The following is a 14,890-nucleotide window of genomic DNA, read 5'->3' as shown; positions in this document are numbered from 1 at the left end:
GTGATTCGGGGCTCGACCTCAACTTAGGTTTGGGTCAGGAGCGAGCTAGGCCTACGCGGAACGCCTCTAGGGGATCGATTGGTCGAGTGGGAGGCCGGACAGGGGCTTGCGACGGCTAGAGGCGGAGCGGCGAGGACGACGTGCGATTACCGCGGCGAGGAGGCAAAAGAGGCCAGTGAAGGTTCTCACCGTGATGTGGAACTCTGGAGGTGGCTTGTGGAGGTGAGGGAGCGACGAAGCGGCGAATTGGCGGCGGAACCGAGCTCAACGAGCTTCAATGGCGACGCCGCTAGGGTTTGAGCGAGAGGTGGCGGCTGCGGCTAAAGAGAGTCCGAGGGGGGCACGGCTGCTACTTATAGGGCCGAAGTCGGGGTCCTTGGCATGCGGGCCAAGGGAAGCCGTGGCGGCGCATGCTACACCCGGACCCGGGAGCGAGTCCCGGTCTCGCACGGGAAGGAGGAAGGGCCTGCCAGGCGGGGCCCGTGTCGCAGAGAGAGAAGGGTAGTGGGGCGCCGGGTTGGGCCATAACACAAAACTGGGCCGGTGGGGGGGGGTTGGGCCGTGGGAGTAGAAGAAAAATAGAGAGGGAGAAAGGGAGATGGGCCGGCTGGGCTGAAAGCTAGAGGGAGAAAAAGAAAAGACTTTCCAATTTCGAAACCGATTCAAACTCATTCAAATTGAATTCGAATTCAAAAATTCAAATTCAAACTCAATTTGAATAACAAACAACAAAACAATGCAAGGGCAGCATGAATGCATCACAAACAAAACGACCTCAATTAATTTTTAGAACAACTAATTATTTTAGTATTTACATACTAAATTCCCTGTGAAGAAAATAAATGTTGAGAAAATTTTAAAATTATGAGAAAATTATTGTTTTATTTTTATTTTTAATCATATCCTGAAATTTAAAAATTTCAGGGTGTGACAGAACTACCCCCTTAAAAGGAATCTCGTCCTGAGATTCACAAGGCTAGCAAGAGACAAGGTTTAGGTGGGTAGCTTCCAACACAAATTAACTTTCTGCTCAGTCATTCCTTCTTACAATGTACACTTCTTAATTCCTGGTAACTCACACATAACACTTCACGGATACTCGGTCTAATTCCTCCTTTAACTTCCATTCTGTCCACAGCTTCGTTGGCACATCTTTCGAAGAACATCCTTCATACCTTGATAAAGTGATTTGAATAGAGCTTGGTTGTTTCTTTCTGGCTTGGGGTCCTGTATCACCTCTCAAGTCTTCATGTACTTCTGTCATGGAGTTAATTACCATTTTCTTTTTCACACCAACTGGCAAGGTGTCCATCTTCTTGCACTTGAGGCAATATAATCCAAGATCATAGGACCTAGTCCTCTCATGCTTTGTTGGACAGCTATTGGCATAGTACCCTTCTTCACCACAGCTAAAACACACTCTTTTAGGAAACCCATCCTGGCTTCCTCGCTTTGTGGGACATCTATTGGCATAGTGGCCCCTTCCACCACGTTTAAAGCACACTACTCTTTTAACACGTCCATCCCAACCTTCTTTTTGCTTCATCTCCACTCTAGGTGGAATGGCTTGCGCGTCAGGATTCTTCTTGATAGAGTTGTCATATGGAGGTTGAACCACTTCAGGTTGTAGTTGGTTGGAACTGGGTTGAACACTTCTATCTGCCAATGGTTGTGGTAACTCTGCCTTCTCTTGGCTTGCTTTACTAATTTGTTTTTTAGGCTGCTTGCTTCTTTTAGGCTGAAACTCTTTGAAAGAGATACTCCAATCCTCAAGGTTTATAGTCTGAGTACGGTCTTCATCTTGGGCGGCTCCTTCTAGGACTGGATCTTGGGCAGATAACTCTCTGTTGATCTTTGAATGGTAACGTTGTCTTGCTTCCGCTGTCATTAAGCTATCTCCTTGAAGACACAGACGACCATAATGCTCACAGCATTGACATGTTCCTGGAGTCTTACTAATCTCATGTTGTTCTTTTTGGAGTGGCTTTGGTGCTTCATAGTTTCTCTTACGCTTTTCATTATTCCATGCTTCAGCAACTTTCATTTGTTGACGACCATTGCAGATGCTTGGAGGTTGCTAGTATTGCTGTTAGCGTCGCCGTAAACCATCCTCGAAAGGATTAGGTAGAAATACGGAGGATAACAAGGAGGGGGAGGTATAAAAGAAGAATCCATCTAGGCAACTGATGTCATTGTAGATAGAAGACCCACAATACACCAACAGTCATTACAAAAAAACGAATCAGACAAGGTCATAAAGTCAAGCATCATCATGCAAACACTGAATTTCACCAGTCAGCATAGTCAAAGATGATGCTAAACGTTGTTAGAGTTAGAAGGGGTTCTCCTAAGCATGGTTATATCTTCCAGCTTCTCGTTGTTGACGACACGTGTATCCTTCAGCTTGTCCAGTGTTGACTCCACCTTCGTGATTGTAGTGGTAGTGAGAGTGTCATAACCTAGCTCAAGCTTGATTCTTTGGTGGTGCTCTAAATCCTTCATCTAACTCGAGTAGGAATGTTGGCAAGTGGTCCAATTGCTTCGACTTGACTCTCATGATGAACTAGTAGCTCCATTCTTTAGATGACTTGGACAGGCATTAAGATACGTGGCACGGATAATCTAATTATTTTTGAATCCAAAGAGATATTTTGGGGAAAAAAACAAGATCTAGAGTGGCATTTATTTGGAAAGAAAGGAAAGCACAATGGGGAAATCGAGCACATTGTGAATAAATCAAAGGGAAGATAGGTCCAAAAAGGTAAGCTAAAAGAAATTCAAGCAGCAATATTGCCAGCATATCAAAAAGAGGTGAGCTGGATGAAATTGGAAAATCATACATCAAGGAGAATCAAAATCAAGAAGTGATCCCGGAGAGGGAAATAAGTAGACCAGAATTGAGGGTCTAACATTTGCGAAACAATAATGTACAAATGAGAAGGGATCAAGTAGGGAAAAAAATAAGTTATCAAGGACTTAGTAAAGAAGGTGGTTGAGTAGGGAGAATATTCAATGGAGGGGGTCAAGAAATAATCAGGACAGATTTTTATATCAAAAGAAACCTTAGAAACGACCATTGCTATCTAGGCTTACGTCCTACAGTCGACACAGCTCTGATAGCACTTCTGTCACACCCGGTTTTTAGGACAAAACCGAATGCATAGCTATATGTATGCCAGGATCAAGTTTCATACATATAGAGACATCATAAGTGAATAATCAGTACAGTATCACAAAAAAAAGAAAAACAACAACTAAAAGACTATCAGAGTTTACAGCTTATCCTGGAAACGGAGACTCCAAACTTCACAGGCAATCGACTGGGGGTTGCGTACGCCTAGAACTCAGCATCATCTTCAAAAGACTTCACCACAACTTTCTCCTTCTGAAAAGCAGTAAGCAAGGGTGAGTACACTTATGGTTGGTACTCAGCAAGGCCACAAGAAATAACCAGAAAATGATTTAATTCCATCTTTAAGTTTATTAATCATGTGAGGGTCCAAGCCGCTCTTGACCGTGAGCACGTCTAATATACCAGTTTTACACTCTACAGAGGTTGTACACTTTCACCACAATTCGCGTAAAAGTTTCGAAGAACTTTGAACCCAACCACGCAATGTGCTAGCTAGGCACAATACCACACTTCCGAGGTGCGATTGCATAGGGACGCTACGAGGCCTTTCCGAAGAATCCCTATATGTTTGTGTTGGTCCCTGCCTTTGCAGCCCCTCAGAAGACACAACTTCCTTCACCCGCTCCACAACACAAACTCATAACCACCAACCAAAACAACCCCAACACAACATATAGTTCATCTAATTACTTAGCCAAGACTAGAGCCATATAGTATTGTGGTTGTACGGTTTTCTTGGGTGGTTCTCCATGTTCCAATTAAATCATATCATCTTGTAAATAAAGCATAGATAGAAGTATGGTTAGGGTCACTTGCCTTTCTCCAATGAAAAGCTACTCTTACTGCTCTTCAGTTTTTGCTCACTTGGAATTCTTGATCTTCAATCTTCAAACAACAATCCTTCTACACGGAGCAATCATCGACAACATACAAAGAAAATAACAAGATACATCTAAGAATAATACACCAGAACAAAAGAAAGGCTTTAAAAGAACATACTAAAGGATAGAGCTCGCTGCTACGGTTACAAAAGCGCAAGAAAAGCGGAAAACGGAACTAAAACGGCGATTCTATAGACTAAACGGTGCTTCAGGGATCTAGTCGCGATTAACTATAGAATTAAGAGCTAGCGGAAAAGATTTACAAGACACAGAAAACTGTGCTCACAGAGGATAAAAAGGTCATAAAGCTATTGCACGCGTTGCAAGGATCACGTGAGCGCGAGAATCGATGAAAACGGAGTTAAAACGAAAAAGTTATGGCTAAAACAAGGTTCTATGGGCTTATTTGTAAAGAAACAGAGCTTCCAGGGGCTAGATCTGAAGAAACCAGGGGCTAAAACATAATTAAACCTTAATCGCAGGGGCTAGCAAGCTAAACTACAACACAGGGACGACGGGTTCTATTTTACAAAAGAACAGGGGCTAAAACAAAAGAAACTGGGCTGGTTTATAAATTCTTTTGAACTGGCATGGACCGCGGCTTGATTTCTAGAAAAGCGAGGGGCTCTTTTGCAAATCCGCCATGGTTGACCGGAATGTAGGCTGTTGACTCGGGTTTAGATCTAATCTGAGGGTGGGGACGCGATGCAGCGGCGCCGAGCGCCGACGGCGAGGCTTGACAGCGAAGGCGCTGGTGCGTCCAGCGGCGGCGAGCTCGCTGGCGATGGCCGGAATCGGTGACTCGGGGCTCGACTTCGACTCGGGTTTGGATCAGGAGCGAGCTAGGGCTACGCGAAACGCGTCTAGGTGATCGATTGGTCGAGTGGGAGGCCGAACAGGGGCTTGCGACGGCTAGAGGCGGAGCGGCGAGGACGATGTGCGATTACCGCGGCGAGGAGGCAAAAGAGGCTGGCGAAGGTTCTCACCATGATGTGGAACTCTAGAGGTGGCTTGTGGAGGCGAGGGAGCGACGAAGCGGTGAATTGGCGGCGGAACCGAGCTCAACGAGCTTCAATGGCGACGCCGCTAGGGTTTGAGCGAGAGGCGGCAGCTGCGGCTAAAGGGAGTCCGAGGGGGGGCACAACTGCTACTTATAGGGCCGAAGTCGGGGTACTTGGCGTGCGGGCCAAGGGAAGCCGTGGTGGCGCATGCTACACCCGGACCCGGGAGCGAGTCCCGGTCTCGCATGGGAAGGAAGAAAGGCCTGCTAGGCGGGGCCCGCGTCGCAGAGACAGAAGGGTAGAGGGGTGCCGGGTTGGGCCAGAACACAAAACTGGGCCGGTGGGGGGGCGTTTGGGCCGTGGGAGTATAAGAAAAAGGGAGAGGGAGAAAAGGAGATGGTCCAGCTGGGCTGAAAGCTAGAGGGAGAAAAAGAAAAGACTTTCCAATTTCGAAACCGATTCAAACTCATTCAAATTGAATTCGAATTCAAGAATTCAAATTCAAACTCAATTTGAACAATAAACAACAAAACAATGCAAGGGCGGCATGAATGCATCACAAACAAAACGACCTCAATTAATTTTTAGAAAAAAACCAATTATTTTAGTATTTACATACTAAATTGCCTGTGAAGAAAATAAATGTTGAGAAAATTTTAAAATTATGAGAAAATTATTATTTTATTTTTAATTTTAATCACATCCTGAAATTTAAAAATTTCAGGGTGTGACAAATATGAAGCCAGCTTGTTCTTCCCTAATGCTGCACAGTGAACTTTCATCTAGTGGATCGTTGGGCACTTCGAAGTTCTGCATGTTAAGGGAACAAAGTCACCCATGAAGACTAAGACTTTAGACATGACTAGATATATGTTCACTATGGATAAACCCAAGAATCATAAGGATATATACCATCATTCTCAGAAAATGAGCATCTAAATAAACTATAACATCTAAATAAATGGATATATACCATCTGAACCCTTTTTGTTTACAACTTTAGGACAGAAAAACTACACTCAGGATTTTGATAAATTAATTCCATCTTGAATTTTAATGCTAAATGATCTACACCATAAGTCAGCAAAATACTTTTGCAAATACTAATTGTTCAGTGACAGAACTTTTGTTAGCTATGACCTTTTCGTAACATCAACTCAGCAAGGATGGCACAAGTACTTATTTCTGAACAAAAAGACAGGATAAGCTATAATTTCTGAAAAGAAAGAAAGCAGGGCACTATCTCTCAAATACTTATTTCTATGACCAGCAAGAAAGACACAAGTACTAAACAAAATGGCTGGACAACTGAGCAAATACTTATTTTTTGTGTAGAAACACTAATTCTGTTGTTACTTGGTGAAAGAAAAGGTAATTTTCTCATTATGAACAGAAATGGAAAAATCACACCATACAGTACCAGCACCTCAGGTTTTACATGGTGAAAAAAATGGAAAATCACATTAATTGCAATACCTCAGGATTTTTCAAGTTTGTTTTGTTCATAGTGATCATCATATGGTAGGCTGCGTAGAAGCCGCATGTGTTACCAGCCAGCTGTTGGTGACACTGTAAAAATTAGAAGATAGTAGTTAGTTACCAAACCTACGATTTCTTTTCTAGGAGGATTCTTGCCTCAGCTAAAGCACAAAGGAGAGTTCAGAACAAGAATCTATTTTCTTTTCCCCGTCCGCGTCGCGAGGGCCGCGACGGGAGGGAACAACGCAGCGCCGCCTCCGGCGTCCACCCTGCTCCTCCGCCATCCGCCCTCGGCCGCCACCCCTCGGCCCTGTGCAGCCGCCCCTCCGCCGTTCGACCTCCCGTCGATCTGCAGCCGCTCGGCTTCCCCATCGATCTGCAGCTGCTAGACCTCCCCGTCGATCTGCAGCCGCGCCTCCAGCTCGGTCGTCTGTACCTCGTCTTTCTCCTCGGCGCATGTGAGTTCTACTCCTCCTGCAGATATGGTTGTTCAATTGCCTAGGGTTTGTACTTTCTCCTGATTTCATCAGTAGTGCTCGCAGATCTTGGCCAGCACTCCATTCTCCAAGAACCCCTCCTTGTTTATCTGCTCGCCGGTTTTTCTTGGCCAAGGTAAGCCTCCCATCCTATCTCATATTGGCCAGCACTCCATTCTCCAAGAAATAGATCTTGGTCTTGCACATGAGCATGAGCATTGACCATGTGATTTTGCTCTGACATGAGCATGACATTACTATCCCATAGCTTTAATTTCTGAAAATTAATAGCAGTGTGATGAGTGGCGTTGGGTTCAGGGATGTGAGATTTGGAGTGATGGGGATTTCGGCATCTCATGTTTCTTGAATTGCAACAGGAAATAGAACATATTTTTGGTGTGTTCAGGATTCTTCCAATTTAATTGTTCAGGATGGAACTGAATGGCTATTGCATGTTCTTGTGCATTTGCAGTGGGACTACTGAACATTCAGAATGTGTATATCCTGTATTTATGCTATGTATAGTTATTTTTGCTTTCAGAGAGCCGTTTATCCATCAAACGATCAGTATGGTCTCTATCAGAGGACTATGTTGACCTGCCAGATGGGGATGAAGACTACCCAAATGAACCAGAATCGAATGATGGGAACACCTTAAGAGACCAAATTGCTCTTCAGATGTGGGCTCAGTACAATAATTAGTTGATGCTCAGGTATATCTAACATGCTGATCACTGGCTCTGCTTATTTGGAAAATGTATTCTTGTTTACTTCTAAAGCTGCATAATTATTGTTTTTGTTTGTTCAGGGTAGCAGACCTAGCTTTGGCCATGGTGGCAGCATTGCTCCAAGCCATACCTAGGTACAATTACCTATGCATTGCTTTCTAATGCTTATCATTTTGGTTCCACTTTTGTTCTGCATGGCGTTTATAAATTTATTAGACAAGCTACCTGAAACAATTCTATCCATAGGCGTGCAAATTGAATTGAACTCATGCTGATTATCACACTAGCTTCCTGCATGTGCTCTTCTAGATCTAAGATCACCGACAGCAGTGTAGTTTATGATGGCCTAAATTTGGTGATTATCTCTATAATGCCTTTCTATAACCCTTTGCTAATAATAGACCCAATGAGTAGGTACACCTTGTGTGGGGAATTCCTTTGAGTTGTACTGGTGGAATGGATATGCATTTCATTATCGACCTGTCGATGGTGCAATGTACCTACTCATTGGGTGTTCTGGAGTGTGCAAATAACAAAACTAAGTCTATATACATCTTTGCTCTTGGCTGTGCAACCTGGAGTTTGTGGCTAATTAGAAATAACTTTTTGTTTAACAATGTCGTTATTTCCTCACCTGAGGTTTGTGTCTTTCGTTTGATTTCCTTTATGCAGCGGTGGGTGGTTCTCTGTCGGGGTGAATAACGATCCGGGGTGAATAATGATCCAGGGTGAATAAAGCGATCTGAAGGCTGAAGTGCCAGCAATCTCTGCAGTCTGATGCTGCAATCTAAGATGGAGAGCAAGACTGGCGATCCAGGGCGCTTCCGTGTTTAGCTGTTCTGTTCTTCTTTTTTATGTTCTGTCAGCTTTTGTTTCTTTTGCTGTGAGCCTGTTTTCGAGGGAGTTGTTTACAGGATGTGCTGCTTCTTAGTTCTGGTGGCTGCGGCCAAGTCTTGCTTGGCTTGCTTGTTTTGAACCTGCATCCGAAATAGCAGGTTTTCCTATGCATGGTAATAATTCTGCGAGCCTGTTTTCTTCAGAAATAGCGCTGGGGCAGCAGCAGCAAGCAGCAGCAGCAGCGGCAGCGCAGCAGCAAGCGCCCCCGGGGTTTTGCGGCTGCCAAATACTACCCGGGATGGCACCACCGGGGGGAGAGCGCACCCCCGGGGTCCGATGGTGCAGGGGGCTCCCCCGTCGGGGAGCTATGCCACAGGGATTAGCCCCCTGGATTTTCCAAACTAGCCCTCAGAGGTGGTGGTGGCGCCCAAGGGAGGAGGCGGTGGGGGTGGGGTGGGGCGCTGTTTTGGGCCGGGTGAAAGGCCGTGGCGGCCCTGGCCCAGGCCCAGATTGTCCATAAAATTTTCATTCTGCCTGCTTTGTGTTGTATCATAGGTGACTGGGAACAGTTGCGTGTCACCTATACTATATTGGTGACGTGTAACTAATTACGCATCACAATTGGTAGTCATCATTAGTGACACGCATTGACATCGCCCGTCACCACGGACTAATTAGTGACAAGTGTAAAAGTTGTCTGTCACCAATTTGTGCGTTGCAATATAAGACAAATGGTACTCTTGTATATTTGGTGACGTCTACGACTATTAGCTGTCACTAATCTTATATTATTGACGTGTGACATTTTCGCATCACTATCGGTGTCTCCTTTTACTGTTTTTGACGTAGTAAAGGACGGAGTATTATTGTTTGCTGATAATAATACCTGAATAAGAAGCATGACTATTTTATTTAGGAATTTGTTTGCCAGAAATGATGTAACTTATTAAGGTCCAAATTGTGCTCTGATGGATCAATAATTCATTGATGTGAGTTTCACAAAACTAGAAAACTGTCAGAAGGGTGTTTTGCTCTTCCCTTATTTTGCTATCATTATCAAAGTGCCCTTCTCTTTGCTACCATTATAGTGTCCTAATGTCGTCTTGCTGCAGCGCTGCTTGTCTTCCTTGACTCCTGAAACAAAGGAAGACGAAGTCGGAGGTGGGTGCCGGAGAGATGAGCGCGGCCAAACTGGGAACGAACGAGATGAGAGAAGAGGCTGTCGTATGCTGCGGACATTTTTTTACAGTTGTAATGGTCTAATCCGCTATATGACTATAATTTATTGCAATTACAACCAATCCGTACATATATTCATTTTTTCAAAACTACCCTGGAAAAAATATCATGCTAGTATTTTAAACTGGTTCTGCACGTAAAATAAATCTTCCAATGCAAAACAGGCCCTTATGTGGTTAATATCTAACAAGGTGAGCTTGATGGACATTAATATTTCATTGATCTAGATGAGTGCATTACTAAAAGCGTGTTTGACATCGCTATGACTCCTCAAAAAATAGCTCCGGCTGCTTATCCTCTAATGAAGCAGCTCTCTAGTGGAGCTGAAATCGTTTTAAACCTTTAGTGAAATGGTTTCTCCCTATTTTTCATGAATGGATTGAAGAGGTGAAGCCGCTGAAACTAGTATTTCTAGCTCCTCCTGTGCAGTGTAAGCCGTTTTCAGCCTCACAAGTGCTTAATGCATGAAGCCGTTTCCAAAATGCCTCTTTGGTACAATTTCAGGTGAAGCCGTTTCCAAAATCCCACGTTCCAAAAGTTGTGCCAGAGGAGCTTTAAACCGTGGCTAATGGCCTTGTGGGCCTAGGATTTCTTTCCGTTCCACCAACCTTCAACTTTATGATATGATATATAGCTGACATACTGGTACATACTTCAAACAGCTGCACATGACTTACTGGTAATAGCAATACATGCATGTACTGGCCTAGCCTCTCTCTCTCTTTATATTGTTGGAATCCCGGCGAGCTCCCGTCGCCGGCGATTGCCGAACACCCTGCGCTCACAAGCTCACGAACAGAGACAAGGAAACAGAGAAGTTTTGGTGCTGCTAACTGGCAGTGTTTTTCGACATTGATTGCAACAATATAAAGAGGTTTACAGACTCTAACTGACTCCCTAATCGTGGCAATGATCTGCCCTACATGCGCGGCATGCCGCCACTCCGAACGCGCCATCCCACGTTCAACGAACACGCCACGCAGCTCCTGAAGACTCGGCTCTGCATGCTGCCAGGCACTGAGCTCCTACACACACACACACAGCCGTTGGCACACAGCCCGGCTTATTGACCACTAACACACACAAGCATCAGGATTAACACTAACATATATATTGTCCATGCCTGCACATACGTTGCAGCAGCGACTGAGCACCCAGCAAACCAAGTTGATTTAGTTCACGATAATTTGAGTGGAATAGGATGAATTCATGAGATGCTCCTTTCCATAACCGTACTAGCTATTTGAAGTTTCGGACTGAGAGGCATTGGGAATCTGGGTGCCAAGCATTTGGATAGCGAATTACATAGTGAGTTACGGCTCCTAATCAGAGGCTATATAATCATAGAAGTTTGCACAAAACAAGTTTGTACAACGCAGCTTTTTGGATCAATTGAATCAGGTTGAATAACAAGCAGAATTTTCCAAGCAGTGGAGCAGTAGCAGGCATAGTGAACCGAACAGACATAGTGAACCAGACAAATCATTATGCATGCCTTTGTCGCTTGGCGCTTCAAATTCCATGCAGTGGAACAGTAGCAGGCAGTTGCAGTTTTCTTTAGTCACTTTCCATTACCTTAAACATTGTGCATTTGCAAGGCTCCTAATGAATGGAAGAATGGATCAAATGGCTATATAGCACATGAATGTTCCTATACAGTAAATGCACATTTGAAGAGACAGAAGAGAGTATTTCAACCCATATTCTTGTTCTTTAAGTCAAATAACCATCACACCATGCTGTTTTAATATAGGAATTATTTCTATTATTTACATGGACCACATTTTAGTTAAAATCATTTCACATTCTGACCCATTATTAGATGACATCAAAAATTAATTTTACTTTTAAGAGAAATTTTACAATGATTGAAAAAAATAGGAGCCGTCCATCTGATAAAATCCTACGGTGGTGAAGATAGGAAGTACCTAGAATAAAATACCTGGTAGTTTCAAAATGTGGGGCCAAGTACCATAATGTGGGAACGGATACTAATTTAATTTAATTTTTATAAATACTTTCCATAGATCAACGGCTAGAAAAAAGTTCAAGGTAAAAGTACATGGAAGTACTCATTCTACTTTTATACGCATATTTTTCATCGATTTTGACAATAATTTGAAATTGATCGATCAAATCATGGCAGTCACAAGTCCACGACAAGAGAGCTTTTCCCCTCCTGATCAGGTTTTTTACTCCATCACCACCAGATGCGATCTTCCACTCGCGGTTGCTGCTTTAATCCATTCGCTAGTAGAGTGTCAAACTCTTTCTTCTTACATGGGGCACACATCTCCCAGCCAACCTGTGGATACCTCCTAATTCACCCAGTAAGTATACTGGCCTAGTGGCCTTTATTATGGACTAATCACTACTAGAGAACCCTTAATTTGTCCCGGAAACCCCTATTGTTCCAGTTTCCCAACCGGGACTGCCAGGCCGGGACAAAAGGGGGTTTCCTTTTGTCCCGGTTCTAGCAACCGGGACTAAAAGGGACCTTTGGTCCCAGTTGGTAATACCAACCGGGACCAAAAGGGCTGCCACCGCCACGTGGGCTGGCGCACCCTTTGATCCCCAAAGGTCCTTTTTTTCCCTACTTATCCTTTTCTCATTTCTTTTTCATTTCAATTAAACTTATGTATTGGAATTCAGTGTGAGTAAGAACTCCACTAATATATATATATATATATATATATATATATATATATATATATATATATATATATATAGTAGGTCTATTGGGTACCCTGGGTATGGAATAAGCTATTCGCTACCCGACACCCCCCTCCCCCGTCGGTTTTTGCCCCCACCTCCCGGTGCCCAGCTCGCAACAATAGATCGTGCCCCACGATCCTCCATCCCGTCCGCCCGCAGGCGAATCAGACCGCACCTCCGTTCGTCATCCCGCCGGCGAATCCACCGGTGATGCGCCGCCCGCCGCCCTCCCCCTGCCTTCACGCGCTGCTCTCCCGCATGCTTCCTGCTTCGCCGGCGCTCGTCCCGCCCCCGCAACACTCTGCTCCGCTGGACTCTGAGACACCCTGCGCCGCCGACTGCCATTGGCGGGCTGACCCTCGGGCGACCCACGCGAACGACTGCGCGGCCGTCCCCCCTCCCGATCCGGCGAGGCACCTTCGTCTGGCCCCCAATCTTGCGGTTCGGGCCCTCCCCGGCGACCCTCTGGTAAGGCACGGTCCTATCGCCCCCCTCTCGCCGTCCGGCGAGGTCCTAGCCACCGGCTACTTGCAGCCTCTCGACGTCAGCGTGTTGCCCTGCGCGCTCCTGTGAGGTTCCCCCATCTGCTCCCCAATTTCTTGCGTCTCTGTCCCCCGCCGGCGTCTCTCTGGTGTGGCGGTTCTACTATTCTCCCCATCCCGCTGACCCGCCGAGGCCCTTCGCCGACGGCCCCCGTCGTGCTGCAGCTTGAAGCTGCCCGTGCCGGCAACCGTTTAGAGAGGAACCTCCCGCCTGCTCCACCGGCGAGACCAACCCCCCTCACACCATCCTCGAGAGACCCTGCCCCGATGGAGCCTTCTGGTGCGCAATTGTCTCCCATTCACTGCATGCCGTGCTCTGCGAAGATATATTTCGATTCATTATATTTCAATGTATGCAGTGCTTAGTCCATAGTACTCCAATTCCATGTCTTTGCTAAGTGAGTAGCCCTTTGGCCGGTTATATGAATTCATGCTGTTAGTATGTATCTTCATATGTTACGTATATTGAAATTCATTCTTAGGTTATTGTCTTTGCTAGATTAGTTATATGTTTGGTGCATTAATAATTAGCTGCATCATTGGTCTAGAGGAGAGATACTTAAAGTTTATTCTGTTTATTACTCAAGCATCAAACTTGTATGTGTAGTAAAACTCATAGCTCATGCATTTACTTTTCATGCACTTGTACCTTTGTAAATGTGCAGGTTCGCTGTCCTCACACACTGGTTCGCCGTAGGCCAACTCAACTACAAGGTCATATGTGCAGCAATTTTTTTATTTAATTGTCAATGAAGTTCTTAAATATGTGTCCTATTTATCACATTTATTTGCCTGGCACATCAATTCCAAAACCTGGTTGATTGATCCCGTGCATAAATTGCTTAAACCATACTATCCTAACTGTGCTGTAGCCATTTATACTAACCCTCTTACTCATGAATATGCAGAGGTTGGTGGATAGGATGCCTATCAATCCCAAGATAGCCGTGTTTGAGAGCACACAGGAGAGGTATGTGGATATAATCAACTTGATTGTATCCTTTTGTGTTGCTCTCTTCAGCAATTGATCCATCCCATCGACTTATATTTATACTTTCTTTTCTGCATTTTAGGTTTGAGGTTCCTCTCCGACCTGATATGTGGTCCTCGCATGGAGTTGTCGGTGGTCCTGAGTCGTCTGTCCAAATCCCGCCTGGTCCCTCAGTGGTCCGGAAGACCAATCTTTCTCATGATTGCACTGGTCATCTAATGGAGGATGGTCATGCCCGTGGTCGGAAGAAAGCTGCTTGTCCCGTTGTTGAGGGTGTCTACAGGAAGAAGAAACCGCGGTCCTCCCGTCGGTATTCAAAGGAAAAGAACAAGGCACCTGACAATTCCAGGCGTTTAACTGATTATTTCATGACTCGTGAAGGCACAGAGGTATTGATGCAACAATCAAGTGACTTTTCATTTTTCAAATATACACACAATATTTAAGCGCATAGAAATTCACACAATATTTAAGCTCATTGACTGATAGCTTTTATGATTGTTTTTTCCTCACGTAGTCTGATCCCATAGTACGAGCCCATAACAATTTGCATTACATATCAATAATATGTCTCGTTCTGCCCTTTTTACATGGTCCATAAAATTGCAATGTGTTTCGTACAGCTGTTCTGCTTTCTTATGGTCTATAATATTCTCATGCCATTTTCAATCTTACCCATTGTACCCAACGCATTTTTACCCTTGGCAGGGTCCCCCATTATTAAATCAGTCTGCAAAGCCATCTCAAAGTTTCAACATTAGGTGCAACCCTAGTGACCTCCTTTTCACAATTCAACTCCTGAACCATGACCAGTATGCGGCCATCGAAGCTCTAGGCTTTGGTCACCTCCTCATGATGCAGATTGATG

The 14,890-nt window shown here is 44.7% G+C and overlaps 1 long non-coding RNA gene across 3 annotated transcripts; it reads left to right on the top strand.

Annotated features, from left to right (window-relative positions):
• The first annotated feature begins 6,674 nt into the window (after positions 1-6,674).
• LOC120679967 lies at positions 6,675-8,723 on the top strand. Of its 3 annotated transcripts, none has more exons than XR_005677406.1 (5): positions 6,675-6,952; positions 7,028-7,106; positions 7,496-7,683; positions 7,779-7,832; positions 8,371-8,723. It is a non-coding gene; the product is annotated as an uncharacterized LOC120679967 (long non-coding RNA). The 3 variants fall into 3 exon arrangements; XR_005677404.1 differs by having other exon boundaries at positions 6,703-6,952; positions 7,037-7,106; XR_005677405.1 differs by having other exon boundaries at positions 6,727-6,952; positions 7,037-7,106; positions 7,512-7,683.
• The last annotated feature ends 6,167 nt before the right edge of the window (positions 8,724-14,890 follow it).

Source organism: Panicum virgatum, chromosome 6N, assembly GCF_016808335.1.
Source record: "Panicum virgatum strain AP13 chromosome 6N, P.virgatum_v5, whole genome shotgun sequence".
NCBI classification, from domain to species: Eukaryota; Viridiplantae; Streptophyta; class Magnoliopsida; order Poales; family Poaceae; genus Panicum; species Panicum virgatum.
The sequence above is the reverse complement of the archived record's forward strand: the minus strand, read 5'-3'. Positions and strand labels throughout refer to the sequence as shown.